Source organism: Astyanax mexicanus, chromosome 6, assembly GCF_023375975.1.
Source record: "Astyanax mexicanus isolate ESR-SI-001 chromosome 6, AstMex3_surface, whole genome shotgun sequence".
Taxonomy (NCBI): domain Eukaryota; kingdom Metazoa; phylum Chordata; class Actinopteri; order Characiformes; family Acestrorhamphidae; genus Astyanax; species Astyanax mexicanus.
The window spans coordinates 55,339,979-55,356,648 of NC_064413.1; the positions used below are offsets into that span (position 1 = coordinate 55,339,979).

Below are 16,670 nucleotides of genomic sequence, written 5' to 3' on the forward strand. Positions count from 1 at the left end.
CTCCCTGGACGTCTGCTGCTTGTGTAAAAACCTTCTTACACGTGCAGCACGATTAGCAGTAAATCGTTGTGTTGCACAATCAATGAATCTCTGGTTCAGTTGCGTATTTGCACGCCCAAAACGACTCCAGATAAACAAAAACAACAGTACAATCCTGAACTCCATTGTTTTGCGCGCGCATACTGTTCTTCAAAACAAAAGTCGCCTGTTGATGACGAAAGCGTGCTCGGGCACGGATCGTTTAGCGCAGTGTGAGTGCAGGCCTGCGGGGGAGTGGGGAGGGGGCCGGGCCTAGTGTGAGTACACCCTTAGTTGTGGTTTTCTTCAAAAAGTATTGGCCTCAAATCTCTAGTGCATTTATAAAGTGTATTTCATTTATACATTGTGTTTATTTTTTACAGTGCATTCCATTTATACAGTGTACTCTATTGATACAGTGTATTCCATTTATACATTTAAATCTATTGACAGTTCTTTCTTCTCAAAATTAAGTTAAATGTAATTTAAGGGACGGGTTATTGGCCAGTTGATCTGTGTGTGTGTGTGTGTGTGTGTCTGTGTGTAGAGCGGTGGGTGGGCTCTATAATGAGGTGGGTGGGGGTTTGATGCTGACTGTGGGCTGAGTGGACGCTGGGCTGAGGAAAGCTCTGAGCAGATGGAGAATCACTGCAGGCCAGATCCTCTGACTCAGACAGACAGGTAGAGAGAGAGAGACAGGTACAGGTAACACCTGAAATATGCTTATTTTATTAAACCTACAAATCAGCAAAATATCAGATTCACACCTGTTTTACCTGCTCAACAGTAGAGGAACAGCTGTGGCGAGTTTTAACTTATTGTTCGACTCTATCGTAGGACCTATACTGAATTACGCTGCTTCTGCTTTTTTGTAAAGACACTTCGTACAGTTTTCGTACAGCGGACGTTTTTAGACTTGGACATTTTCCCATAGGAATCCATTCAAAAGTGTCCATAAACTTTTTGTCAAGAATTTCAAACGGCTCCACAATTAGTAAACTCCTAAAAATTTTCAGGAACTTTCAGACAATCTCCCTCTCTGTTTTTCACTACCTCTTTCTCTTTCATTTATCTTGTTCTTGCTCTCTATGTGTCTCTACTTCTATTTCCCTCTCTCTCTTTCTCTCTACATCTATTTTTTCTCTTTAATTTTCTCTCCTTCTCTCTATTTCTCACTTTTTTTCTCTCACTTGTCGCTCTCTCTTTCTTTCTTTTTCTTATTCTCTCTTTAGCTATACTTCTTTCTTTCTCCTATCATCTGTTTCTTAATAATTGTCCCTCTTTCTCTCTCTATATGTGTCTCTTCCTACCTCTTTCTCTCTATTTCTCTTTTTCTGTCTTCTTGCTCCCTTTCTCTCTACTTGTGTTTCTCCGCTTCTCTCTATTTTTCTGCTTGTCACTCTTTCTATTTTTCTTTCTCTAATTGTTACTATCTTTCTATTTCTTCTGTCTCACTTTTTCTGTCTCTGTACTTCCCTCTCTTTCTTTCTACTTTTCTCAATGTCTTTCTCTTCTTCTTCTTTTTCTCTTTCTTTCTCTCTCCTCTCGTTATGATATATTATGCACATATTGTGTACACCTTAATAACACTGGAAAAAAATACACTAAAGTGCACTTTAAGCAGCATTTACTGTATATATATATTCTCTATCAACACAACATATAATTTAAAGCATATTGCTTAAAAATACATTTTATGGAAATACAGAGAAAGTATATTTAATGTGTATTTTATTAAAACTGTAAGTAGTAAACCCAGAGAAACTAGGCTGTGTTAAAGGTATTAAACAAGCATTAAGGATTATATTTTCAGTGTTAAATGATAAAATGATCAGAATGTATCATCAGATATTAACGGAACTTGTTGAGTTAAAACACTGGCAGCTCTTGTCAGCAGGGCTTCAGCAGTATATTCCTAAGTGTTCACTCTGTCCCGGTGTTTTTTTGTGTCAGTTTTGTCTTCTGTCTCCACCTTCTGCTCATTTCCCAACACTAATTACTAACTCCACCCTCAAGGTGGCCAGTCAGTATCTACACTACAGCTAGCGAGCAAGCGTGTCTCCATTGGCTACCAGTTGATGCTCGCATCAAATTCAAAGCTCTTACAATCGCCTACAAGGTGATGACAGAACAGGCTCCTTCCTACCTGCACTGATCACTCCTGAAGGCTTACGCTACCTCCCGGCCGCTGCGCTCCTTCAATGAACGTCGCCTTGCTTTGCCAAACAAACACTCACACAAAGCAATCCAGACTGTTCTCATACAGAGTTCCCCAATGGTGGAACAAACTACCTTCCACTACCAGATCAGGAGAATCTCTCGCTATCTTTAAGAAACTCCTGAAGACTGAGCTCTTCAAAGAGCACTTACTCTCCTAACACCTCTAACTAACTACCTTCTACTACCAGATCAGGAGAATCTCTCACTACCTTTAATAAACTCCTGAAGACAGAGCTCTTCAAAGAGCACTTACTCTCCTAACACCTCTAACTAACTACCTTCTACTACCAGATCAGGAGAATCTCTCACTATCTTTAATAAACTCCTGAAGACAGAGCTCTTCAAAGAGCACTTACTCTCTTAACACCTCTAACTAACTACCTTCTACTACCAGATCAGGAGAATCTCTCACTATCTTTAATAAACTCCTGAAGACTGAGCTCTTCAAAGAGCACTTACTCTCCTAACACCTCTAACTAACTACCTTCTACTACCAGATCAGGAGAATCTCTCACTATCTTTAATAAACTCCTGAAGACAGAGCTCTTCAAAGAGCACTTACTCTCCTAACACCTCTAACTAACTACCTTCTACTACCAGATCAGGAGAATCTCTCACTATCTTTAATAAACTCCTGAAGACAGAGCTCTTCAAAGAGCACTTACTCTCCTAACACCTCTAACTAACTACCTTCTACTACCAGATCAGGAGAATCTCTCACTATCTTTAATAAACTCCTGAAGACAGAGCTCTTCAAAGAGCACTTACTCTCCTAACACCTCTAACACACTAACTACTTCTAACCTCATTTCCTTCTTCCCCTCCTTCACTTCTCTATCCTATTATTCCCCTTTGTCCTCCTTTTATCCCTATCCAAAGATGTTTTACCTTTAAACTTATTTTACATTGTACTTGATTATTGTAAGTCGCTTTGGACAAAAGCGTCTGCCAAATGTAATGTAATGTAATGTAATGTAAAAAAAAGCTCAGTGATTAAAGACGGAATTTAACAAGAGCTTCCTCAACTTGGCAACCCGAGTGTGCTTTATGTCTGGGAAGGGGAGGGCTGTGATGTTTCTAAATTGACTTCTGCTGTAGCTATTTCACGGTCCCTCCCATTTCCTACTGAATGTACTTTTAAAGACTGTTTCAACATAAGCATTTAATACATAATTATTATTAGCATTCTGAGGGTGTTTAAATGTGTGTAAGTGAGTGTGTATTTGTGTCTGTGTGTATTTTAATGTGAGTGTGTTTAGTGCGTTGTGTTTAGGTGTGTAACGCTGACTCAGCTTGACTTACAGGCAACAGTAGAGTTCATGTCTCTGACTTTAATAATGTATTTATCTCCTCTTTATCCCAACCTTCACCACCGCGAGAAAAACAGCTCTATTTTACCTCTGAATAACTTTTACAACTGTGTGTGTGTGTGTGTGTATACGGTGTGTGTGTAATAGAAAGTGAGTACCGGAACACAGCCGCTCAGTCCGGGTATATTTTATTCTCCATCACTCTCTGGAGCTGAAGGTGTAAATGCCAGGTATAATCTTATCAGTGCCACACCTGCCCCCACCCCGCGGGCATCAGCCCCAGCAGCACCCGCAGACCACGCTCATTTATTTCACTTCTTCCAGGAAGTGCTGGCAGTAATGAAGCTGTGGTGCAGTAATCTGGGTTAGTGGTCTTGTTCTCTCATTAAGAGCAGGAGATCAGTGTTCCCGGCTGTGTAAGAGGAAATTCTCTATATACTGAGACGAGTGTGTAGAACACAAATCAGTTTAATACACAGAGCATAAAGTTTTAAGAGTTCAGAAATCAATATTCGGTGGAATAACCCTGGTTTTTAATCACAGTTTTTTTTTCATGCATCTTGGCATCATGTTCTCCTCCACCAGTCTTACACACTGCTTTTGCATAACTTTATGCTGCTTTACTCCTGGTGTAAAAATTCAAGCAGTTCAGTTTGGTGGTTTGATGGTTTGTGATCATCCATCTTCCTCTTGATTATATTCCAGAGGTTTTATATTTGGTAAAATAACACGCATAAATGACTGTATAGATAAATAAATTAATACATACATTTTGTCATGAAAAAGAGCACTTAAAATTACACTTAAAATTAAATCAGGTATCTATTTCCATATTTCCACTCACTAACCTTTATTTGGGTCTGTTTCTGCATTTCTGCATTTACTAATTTTTATAGTTATTGATTGATGTATTTTTTTTTTATTTCAACATTTCTTTGTGTATTTGTTTACGTGTTATCAAATTTCTCCATTTATTTATTTCTGTATTTTTTGAATTTGTATTGCTGATATAATTTAACTGTGTACTTTTTTTATGACAAAATGTATTCATTAATTAATTAATTTATTTATTTATTTATTTATATGTGCATTTATTTATGTATACTTTAGAGTCTGAGACTCTTGGCTAATAGACCACTGAAGTCGTGTCGTCATGTTGTAGTCGGCGGCATGTTGTTTATGCCCATATTTGGGGTTCAGTGTCTAAGCGGTTTAAGTGAATGGGGAATTTAAATTAGCTTTTTAAAAACTGGCCTCTGTCACATTCTGTGGTAAATAAATCTGTTCAGACTCCTGTACGTTTTATTCTGTGTACATTTACCTCCTAAATATCACTGGATCCTCTGAATTACATGATCATTTAAGGGGAGTAATCAGAAAAATGCTAACTTTAAGCTAATGCTTAACTGACGTCACAGCTCAGTGCCTGGAAATGACCCCGGACTGAATTCTGCACAACACCAGTGAACTCTGGTCAGATCGCGTTTTGGATTATTATGCTTCTTCACAGAGGATCATTAAAGCATTTAAACAGGTGAAAACTCTATTAATCTGGTGATGTTGAGCAGTGTAGTCTGTGTTAGAGCTTTAAAAGGCAGATAATAAGAGAAAGTGGCTCTCAGTTCAGGTTTAGTATTTAATTACGGTCATTAGTTTATACTAATTACAACACCTGACCCAAATAATCAACTAACTAATCAACTAATCATCTAACTACCTGCCCTCACTGAGGCGACAACCAACCAAAAACACCCATTTATTTCACTGCATAATAAAGAGGGTAAATGTTAAAACGTGTTACAGCTGCTTCTGGAGTATCACTGACCTGTTTTAGTGATTTTATGCTGTAACACTCTCAGCTCTCCTCAGTAAGAGCAGTTAGTTCTTTAGTTGGATCAGCTGTGTTTAATACGCTGTATAGTTACGGCTGGAGTTCTCTGGTGTTGCGCCAAAAAGAGTCCCCTACTGATCTCTGCAGCGACGCTGTGAGGACAGTTCACTGCAGTGCTGTAGCATTAGCTTAAAGCTAGCATTTTTCTCATTACGACTCTTAAATGATCATGTAATTCAGAGGATCCAGTGATGTTCAGGAGTAAAATGTACATAGAATAAAAAGTACAGGAGTCTGAACAGATTTATAGACGGGTTTTTGAAAACCCTATTCATTTTTCTCATAGACAAAAAACGCTTAGACACGGAAGCCGTACGAGGACTACAGAGTGACGCACAACTTCAGTGGTCTATGGAGCCAAACTCACCTTCTTATATCATCAGATTTGTAACCATCAGTATATTTAACACTGTGGACAATTTAGGCTCAATATCTACAGAACGGCGTCCGTGTTTTCTTCAGTCACAGGTGGTTACGGTATTTGTTTTTCGGGCTGAGCGAGGGATAGAGAGGGAGGTGTGGTAAATGTCAGAGCTCTACAGGGGGAGAGTGAGGGGAAAGTAAGTGCAGAGACACGAGTCTGATCATTATCTCTCATTGCAGCATCTCTCTTTTATTCCGGGGACAAAAGGCTATCGCTGGAGCGCCGCGTGCCGCCGCCTCGCTGCCGTTCCTCTGGTTGTAACAGACAGGCCTGAGGGCGGCCATATTGTTCCCCAGTCGCTGTAATGGGAATATCTCTGTCAACACCCAGACCCTCAGCAGCTCTAAAGCTGAGTATGGAGGGGGACGGTGGAGGGGGCGGTGAGACACGCTCGCTGTCTGGCTTCAGAAGCCTTTATTTGAGCGTCTCCACAGCGCTGAAGACGCTGCTGTCTCCTCTGTGGATGCTCTGTTGTTGTGTTTGACAACTAAAACGAGCAAAAAGACCCATTTCTAAGCATTTTTCCCACTTATTTAAGTGGGAAAAATTAGACAAAAGGGTGATAGTATAAACTTATGTAATTTGGTGATTTTGGTACAAAAAGAGTAAGTGTTAATTGTAGTATTTCTAAATGCATAAGGATGCAATCCACCACGCCTCGGAAAAAAAAAACTGAGTTTCATAAATGGCCAGTTTCATAAATGCATTTCAAAGGGTTTCTAGTTATCTCTGTTTGTTCTGTTATTTTCCGACTACGATTTTTTCCTTTTTAATTGCCTGTTTTTTTTTTCAGAACTTATTTTTTTTCCATGAAAATGACTTAAATAAGTATTAAAATACATACCATGGTGGATTTATACATATGTATTAAGTAATTTCACAAAAAAAAACAAATCGCCAAATGATGTAAGGTTATACTATTACCTTTTTTTTTTTTTTTTTAAAGCTTTGTTTATTGAGTTTTTTAAAGTACTTGGCATTTACAACGTAGATATATTCATAACTTGCACAGTACAAATGCACAACTATACATCAAGAATTAGTGATAAACTAATATTAATAACAATAGGCCAAAGTACAAAGAATTACAAGTTAACAAATCTAAAACAAGGGTGAAAAATGAAAAGGAAGAAGAAAAAAGAAAAAATAAATAAAAAAATAAAAATAAAAAAACACATATATATATATATATAAAAGAAAGATAGATAAATAAATAAATATAAATAAATAAATAAATAAATAAAAGGGGGAGGGTGGATCAACTTAAGAACCATTCCTTAACAAGCAAGTGCCAAATATCTTCTGCATCCATTAACCTTATCATCCAATCATGCATCCAGTCATCAATATGGTTTTATAATTATTATCATGTTTCTATAAAAATAAAAAGAACAGTTCTCATTCTGGAATTGCAGGTAGACTCAGTTGTTCTACATAAGAGAAAAAGGTGCCCCAGATTGTCCAAAATTTTCGTGTAGACCCTTTAAGTGTATGATTGATTTTCTCTAATCCTGCACACTTTAAGACTGTTTCAATCCAGAGAGTATGAGAGGGGGGTACAGAAGACTTCCATCTAAGCAAGATCAATCTTCTTGCCAACAAAGTGGTGAAGGCAATCAGATCTTTGTTTGATTTAGTCAACTGTAGAATGGATGGTGGGACCCCAAATAATGCGATAACAGGGTCTGGATTAATCAATGTATCAGTTACCACTGTTAGTGTACTAAATATTTCTGTCCAAAAATCTGTAAGAGCCGGGCAGCTCCAAAACATGTGCACATGATTAGCAGGAAATTGGCCACATCGTTCACAGTTAGGATTTATGTTCTCATAAATTTTAGATAATCTTTCTTTGGTCCAATAAGCCCTGTGAATAAGTTTAAACTGAGAAAGGCCATGACGTGCACAAATGGAGGAAGTATGAATCCTTCTAAGTATTTTCTCCCATAATTCATCAGTTATTTCGATCCCCAACTCTTCTTCCCACAAAGATTTAGTTGTGTTTAATGGACTGTTTTGTACTGCACCAATTTGTTTATAAATGATTGCTAAAGATCCCTGTAGTGTAGCAAGAGGGGTTAGAAAAGTGTCGAATGGTGTTTCACCAGGTAGAGAGGGAAATTGAGAAGATATGCTACGTATATAGCTTCGGATCTGTAAAAACCTAAAGAAGTTATGTCTAGGTAGCCCATATGTTACAGACAATTGTTCAAATGAAGAAAAAATATTGTCGGTATAGAGATCTTTAAGTTGCTTAATACCCAAATTAGACCATACTCCAAAAGTATTATCATCAATAGAGGGAGGGAAAGCTGGGTTGGAAGCCACTGGGGCGCAAAATGAAATTGTCTGAAACCCAAAATGTCGTCTGAACTGGTTCCAGATTTTAAGTGTTGTTTTAACACATATATTTTTTGTGAGAGAAGAGTATGGACCAGTAATAGAGGAATGGGCAAGGGCAGATAAGGATGCCGGCCTTGATGAAATTGCTTCCATCTCCAACCAAATTGGGGATGGAGATGTCTGGTCAGCCTGCAGCCAATATTGAATTATCCTAAGATGAGCAGCCCAGTAGTAGGCTCTGAAGTCTGGTAGAGCTAGGCCTCCATCTAATTTTGGTCTCTGCAAGAGTTGTTTACGTATCCTAGGAGTTTTTTTATCCCATATGAAGGACAAAACTAATCCATCAATTTTCCTAAAAAAACTATTAGGGAGAACAATAGGGAGGCATTGAAAAAAGTAAAGGAATTTAGGGAGAATGTTCATTTTAATATAATTAACTCTGCCCACCAAAGAGAGCTGTAGCAGGGACCACCGCTCCAAATCATTTGCAACACGAGCTAGAAGAGGAGCAAAGTTGGCCTGAAATAGATTTTCAATTCTACTGGTAACTTGCACACCAAGGTAGACAAAGCTCTTATTTGCTATTTTAAAGGGTAGGTCACATAAAAGTGGATCATTTACCGCCACATTAAGTGGCATCAATTCACTCTTACTAAAGTTTAATTTATATCCAGACATATGGCCAAAGGATTTAAAGATGGAGAGAGCCACCGGAATAGAAATAGAGAGATTGGACAAAAATAAAAGAAGATCATCTGCAAACAGGGACAGTTTATGTTCATATCCGTATCTGAGTATACCTTTAACGGAGGGGTTGGATCGAAGTGCTAAGGCCAGTGGTTCTATGGCAAGCGTAAATAACAAAGGACTTATCGGACACCCCTGGCGTGTTGATCGCTGTAAGGAAAAATAGCTTGATTGGGTATTGTTGGTTTGAACAGATGCTACAGGAGATGAATACAAAATTTGTATCCAAGTAATAAATTTAGATCCAAAGCCAAATTTGTGTAAAGTATAAAATAAGTATTTCCACTCAACCCGATCAAACGCTTTTTCAGCATCTAGGGACAAGATGGCCTCAGAAGTGCTGGCATCCGATGGATTATACACAATATTAAATAGTCTGCGAAGATTAAAGAATGAATGTCTGTTTTTAATGAATCCCGTTTGGTCAGGTGATATAATTGAGGGGAGTACTATTTCCAGACGTAATGCTAAAATTTTTGCTAAAATTTTATAATCCACATTTAACAAGCTAATTGGGCGGTATGATGCACAATCCAAGGGGTCTTTGTTTTTTTTGAGAATTAGACAGATAGTTGCCTGGGTAAGAGTCTGTGGGAGAGTACCCTTTTCAAAGGCTTCGTTGTACATTTCAAGTAAGATAGGGGCTAATTTAGGAAACATTTTTTTATAAAATTCGACCCCATACCCATCAGGCCCTGGGCTTTTCCCGGATTGAAGGGAGTTCACGGCCTTGGATATTTCTTCCATAGTGATTGGTTGCTCTAATATTTCAGCCATATCTTGGTTAACCAATGGCACATCAAGAGAGTGGAAAAAATCATCCATCTCTGATTCATCTACCTTGCATTCTGAGGTATATAAAGACTGGTAAAACCTTTTAAATTGATTATTGATCTCTTTAGGGTTTGTTGTCGTCCCAGACTGTGTGCGAATTTTAATGATCTGTTGCAACACCGTCCGCTGGCGCAATTTATGGGCTAATAATTTCCCAGTTTTTTCTCCTTGTTCATAGTATGAGCTTCTCGATTGAACCAATAATTCAGTAATTTGGTCTGTCAGTATCGTATCGAATTCTGCCTGTAAAATGAGGCGCTGTTTATACATTTCTGGAGAGGGTGTGCAAGCGTATATTTCATCTAATTGAGATATACACTGTGTTAAGTCAGATAATCTAGCCTTTTTGAGTTTATTAATGTATGCATTATATGAAATAATTTCACCTCTTATATATGCTTTTAAACTTTCCCAGAGGGTAGAAGCAGAAATGTTTGGAGTCCTATTGACACTTAAGAAGAAGTCAATTTGATCTGAAACAAAGGCAACAAAGCTTTCCTTACTGAGCAACTGTGTATTTAAGCGCCATGTAGATCGAGGCTTCTCAATTTTATAAAAGGCCACTTCCATAGTAACTGGAGCATGATCTGATATAACAATCGGGTTGTATGAGCATGAATATATTGAGTGGAGTAGTCGGTCATCTACTAAAAAATAGTCTATACGCGTATATGTGTGGTGGACTGATGAAAAAAAAGAATATGCCTTCCCAGATGGATGAGCTCTTCTCCAGGGATCAGAGATAGCAAATTCAGTCATGAAGGTTTGGATAACCTTAGCTGAAGATGAAGTAGAGGTGAGCTTAGAAGAGGATCGATCTAAGAGTGGATCCAGCCAACAATTAAAATCTCCGCCTAGTATTAACCTGTGAGAAGTCAGATCTGGTAACTTGGAAAAAACTGACTTGAAAAAATCCCAGTTATCCCAATTTGGTGCATAAATATTAACAAGTAAAACCTTTATAGTTGACAATTTTCCACTAACAATCACAAATCTTCCGTTGGGGTCAGCAATCATATCAGAACATGTAAAAGGTACTGATTTATGAAGCAAGATAGCCACCCCTCTGGCCTTGCTGTTAAATGAGGAATGAAAAACCTGCCCTACCCATTTAGCTCTTAAACATAGATGTTGTGACAGCTTGAGATGTGTCTCTTGAAGGAAAGCAACATGGGCATTCAATTGATGAAGGTGGTGAAGTACTTTGTTACGTTTAACCGGGTTGTTAATCCCCCTGCAATTCCAGGTGAGAAAGTTGAGCCCATTACCTCTAACTGGGTGTGCTACTCTAGGCTGAGCCATGTGTTAAGAAATTAGTAATATATAAGGAACAAGGCACAGTAGAAATGTATCACATAGATGGTGTTGACCCACACAAATTAAAAAACTATAACCAGCATCAAAAATCACACTAAACTTGAGAACAAATAAAAAAACAGAACCCCCTTTCCCCAAACCCACCCCTAGCCAGGTGTCCCCCCAATTGAGACACCAAACAAACCCAATATGAAGAAAAATACTGAAGCAAGACATGACAGTTCTTGCTTTATGCTACCTGAGGCTGTGGCCACTGATCCTGAGTAAACCAGATATGCAAAGGTCTGACCACATTTAAATCCAAAGACTATTACAGTCATTACTAGAAGAAGAAAAGTCTGTGACATGGGTTAACTAAGGACACTGCAATTGTATAAACACCCACACCTTGGCAATAGAAATAATAAGTCATGACAATAAAGACCACATATGGACAGTGTCTCCTTACAAAGCAGGATAAAGCCAGTAATAAGACCCAACCAATTGAGTTGTCACTTCCATAAAAAGGGGGTGGGTGTTTGACCTGAGTCCAGTACCTCCACACAAAAATTGGTAAACAACAGCGTCCAAATTAAGAAAGATGGAAAAAAAAAACTATACACGCTTACGTATTTACTATGGCAAGGAGCCATACTCACCAACCCAGACTGGGATAACCAGTGGGAAAATAAGTTTTTCTATAGTCCGTGTGTCGAAGTTCACCCACAAATCAGCTTGGAGACTAAACCGTACAGAGTCTCCCATCCCAATTCACACAGCATCTTGCGGTTCAACAGCTGACTTCACACTTTTCTTAATAAATTCGGCCGCAGAAGACGCATCCTCGAATCTGTACGTGGAGCCGTCCGGCATGGTCAGTCTCAAAACCGCAGGATAAATAAGGCCGAACCTCACGCCCGGGCACGCATGCAGCTGGCGCTTCACGCTTCCAAAGCTGGCCCGTTTCTTAGCCACAGCCGCGGTGTAATCTGCAAAGATCGAAACTTTCCGCCCTTTGTAAAGAAGGGGAGCTGCATCTCCTGATTTCTTCAAGATATTATTGCGGACATGGAAGAAGTGGACCCGAATAACGAACGGTCGCGGAGGTTCTCCATCCCGAGGCCGACTCCGCAGAGTGCGATGGGCTCGATCTAGCAATGGTTTCTCCTCAAGACCGAGCAACTCCTGAAGCAACTCCGCCACAAATTCCGTCGGTCTTAGTCCCTCCACCCCCTCCGGTACACCCAGGAGACGAATATTATTTCTCCGCATTCTGCTTTCCAAGTCTTCACATTTGTTATCCAGGTAAGCCACCTTAGCATTTAAAGTGTGAACGCTCGCCTCAAGTTCGCTAATGCGAGTGCTGTGATCCGTAGCGCTACGTTCTAGCTCCGAGAGGGTCTCCCCGTGTGTAGCGATCATATTCTGGATGTTCTCAATGGACTTTTTGAACTCCTGCTTTACTGAAGACATCTCCGCCTTGAGACTGGTGGATACAGAGTCCATTTTGTTGAATATATCGGACTTAAGGGTGTCCACCATAGCGTGTAGCAGCTCCGCCGTCAGTGATGCCGTTGGTACCTCTTTAGCCGCCGCGTCCGCTAGTGGGGGTGAATCAGGAGAGGCTGCTGGCTTGTTGCGGCCTGCTCGTGCCGATTCCGTTTTGGGTCGAGTAGACGCCATTATTGGTAAAAACTGCCCAAACTGAGTCTAGGTTGTTTCAGTAACTCTTTAGACTGCTAGCCGAACAAGAAAAAAGCAATTGCATACGTTTAAATATATAAATTCGGCCACTACCTCAGGAGCGATAGGGAGACGCGTCCTACATCCTGGCCTTCCAACAGCGCCCCCCCATACTATTACCTTTGCTAGTATTGACCCACGCCCTTCACTGGGCAGAGAAGAAGAAAAGAGGGGGAGCGAACTCAGAGTATTTGGGATGGAGTTCGGGGCAGCTTCGCTGTAAAGCGTGAAGCCGAAGCCCCCCCTCAGACGAAGAGAAACATGATGAAAAAGAATAAAATTAAAGAAGGAGGAAGATGGGGAGGAGGTGGGTGCGAGGTTTGTTCAATGAGCAAGTAGAGAGGAAGTGACGGTTTAAATAGGGAAGGAAGTGGGAGGAGTGAGGGCGTGGATCAACTCCCAAAACTTAGTTATGGATACATAACTCCACTTTTTGTGTATTTCTTTTACAAAATTGAAGAAAAGGACTCAAATAAGATAAATAAAAGGCATGATGGTGGATTGCATCCTTATGCATTTATAAATACCACAATTACCACTTAATTTTGTACCAAAATCACCAAATTACATAAGTCTATACTATTACTCTTTTGTCTAAATTCTAAATGCATATGGATAAATTCACTATGCTAGTCATTAAGTCATTAATTCATTTTCATGGAAAAAAAATAAATTCATTAATGGTGAGTTTGATGAATGGCCCAAAATTACTCAAAAAGGTAATAGTATATTTACAGTTACATAACTTGGCGATTTTGGTGAAAACTTTAACTTGTTATGGTGGCATATTTGAATGACAATGGATTCAATCCATCATTCCTAAGCATATCTTTATGTAATTTGTCGATTTTAGTGTTTTTTGATGCTGTTTCCTCTGTGGATGTTCGTTCTGTTGTTGTGTTTGACAACTACAATGAGTAGCAACGAGACCTATGCCTTATCTTTTTCCCACTTATTTCAGTTATTTTTCCTAGAAAAAACAGTTTGATGAATTATCTAAAATCACACAAAAAGGTAATAGTATAGCCTTACCTAATTTAATTTTTACCAAAATCTCCAAATTATGTAAGGCTGTACTATTAACTTTTTTGTGTGATTTTGGAAAAATAATAAATAAATAAGTGTTAAAATGCTTAGGCATGATGGATTTTATCCATTTATATATGCCACAAAAATCACTTACATTTTTACCAAAACCGTACGTAAGGGTATACTGTTATTTTTGTGTAATTTTGGACCATTAATGATTTTTTTCCCAAATAAAGTGGATGCAATGTATCCACCATGCCTAGGCATTTTCCCCACGTTTTTTTAATTATTTTTCATGGAAAAAACTGAGTTGCATCAATGGCCCAAAACTACTCAAAAAGGTAATAGTTTAGCCTTTTGGTAATTTGGCGATTTTAGTGAACAATGAAGTGTTTTTGTAAGGCAAATTATGTAAGGCTATACTGTTATTTTTGTCAATTTTCAATTTTGTCAATTTTTCCCAATTAAAGTAACTCAAATAAGTGGGAAAATGCGTAGGCATGGTGGATTTTATTCATATGTATTTAGATATGCCACAAAAATCACTTACATTATTTACCAAACTTGCTGTTTTTTGTGTAATTATTTTTCAGCAAACTGAAAAATAATTCAATTCAGTAGGAAAATGCATAGTTATGATGGATTGTGTCTAATTTCCTTCAAATATGCAACCAAACATGTTTAATTTTTCACCAAAATCGCCAAATTACGTGAATTAAAAAATATTTTTGCGGCATATCTAAATGCATATGAATAAAATCCACCATGCCTAATCATTTTCCCTCTTGTTTTAATTATTTTACATGGAAAAAACTAAGTATCAATTACCCAAAATTACTCAAAAAGGTAATAGTATAACCGTGATTTTTTTTTGTGAAAAAAGTGGGTTTTTTTTAGGCATATCTGTATAAAAGCTAATAATAATAATTTGGTGATTTTGGTTAATTTTGGAGAAGTTAAACGTGTTATGGTGGCATATTTTAATGACAATGGATTCAATCTATCATGCCTAGGCATTTTTCTACTTATTTTGGTTATTTGTAATATTAAAAATAGTGTTTAAAGAATGGACTTAAATAAAAAAATAGAAGAGTCGACAAGTTTAAATATGTGCTAGTCCTTGGGTATCTGTCAGGAACTGTATCTTCAACTCATCCACAGATCATTCTCCACAAGAGATCGACCAGCTGGACAACTGAGGTAGAGTCTACAAAAAGGCCAAGAAATAAGCTTCCTATTTTTTTTCTATTTAGTCAATTACTCACTTTCCCTCAACCAAGACATGCTAATGTTAGGGAGCATCTGAAACCAGAGTCAATTGGGGAAAAGGTGATTGAAAAACCATGGTTGATCAAGTTCTCTAATGTAGAGTCTGTCAAAAGTCCAAGAAACAAAATCCCAAACTCCTTCTCTTGATAGAGTGTTGAGAAACATCTGAAACCAATATATGTTGAGTTAGAGGTGACTTAAAGATTGGTGGTAATCAATGTCCCTATGGTATAGTCTTCCAGTTCTCAAACTTAGAATCAAAAGTCCAACAAATAAGCTCCCTCGCTTCTTCCATAAAGTCAACTATGGGCAACTACTCATTTTCCCTTAACCAAGACATTGATAGAGTGTTAATGAGCATCTGAAACCAAAGTTATTTGAGGATGAGGTGACTGAAAGACTGGTGTTGACCAACTACACAATTTCATTCAACCAAGACTTTGACAGAAAGTTTAGGAGCATCTGAAATCAACATCTGTTCAAGAAGAGGTGACTAAAAGACTGGTGTTAATCAATACTTCTAAGGTATAGTCTTCTAGTTTGCCAACGCAGAACCAAAAAGCCCAACAAAAAAAGCTCTCTAGCTTCTTCCTCCCTAAAGTCAACTATAGGCAACTACTCACTTTCCCTCAACCAAGACTCAATACCGTAAAGGAGCATCTAAAACCAGAGTCATCTAAGGAGGAGGTGACTGAAAGACTGATGTTGAGTAGAGTCTATTAAAAGTTCAAGAAACTAAATCCCTACTTTCTTTTCAAGACAGTCAATTCAACTACTCACTTTCCCTCAACCAATATATGCTAGTGTTGTGGAGCATCTTCAACCACGTTTCCTAAGGTATACAGTAGTCTTCCAGTTTGCCAACTTAGAACCAAAAATCCAACAAACAAGCTCCCTAGCTTTTTCTCTAAAGTTAACTATAGCCAACTACTCACTTTCCCTCAACCAAGACCTAACACTGTATAGGAGCATCTAAAACCAGAGTCATCTGAGGAGGAGGTGACTGAAAGGTAGAGTCTACCAAACGTCTAAGGAACAAGCCCCCTAGTTTCTTCTCTAGAGTCAACTCAACTACTCACTTTTCTTCAAACAAGACTTTTATAGAGTATTTACGAGCATCTAAAACCAGAGTCATTTGAGGAAGAGGTGACTGAAAAATCATTGTTGATTAAAATCCCTAAGGTAGAGTCTAAAGAAACCAGCTCACCTTTCTAGAGTCAACTCAACTACTCACTTCCCCTCAATCAAGACTTTGATAGAGTGTTTGGGAGCATCTGAAATCAAAAGTCTCTTTCAGAAGAAGTGACTGAAAGACTGATGATAATCAGCACCCGTAAGGTAGAGTCTACCAGCTCACCAACTTAGAAACAAAAGTCCTAGAAACAAACTTCCAAGTGTTTTTTCTTGAGTCAAGTCAACTTCTCTCTTTCCCTCAACCAAGACATGATGGTGTTAGAGTCTCTTGAAGAGGTGATTGAAAGACTGATGTTGATCAAAACCCATTGATGTATGGGGAGGCTGGACCCTTTACTCTGAGTCAAGAATG

General features: G+C 38.5%; 1 protein-coding gene across 1 annotated transcript in view; it reads right to left on the reverse strand.

Annotated features, from left to right (window-relative positions):
* The window catches only part of LOC103022015 (guanine nucleotide exchange factor VAV3), a 228,910-nt gene that overhangs the window by 8,674 nt on the left and 203,566 nt on the right, over window positions 1-16,670 (reverse strand). The gene's annotated exons all lie outside the window — the stretch shown is intronic.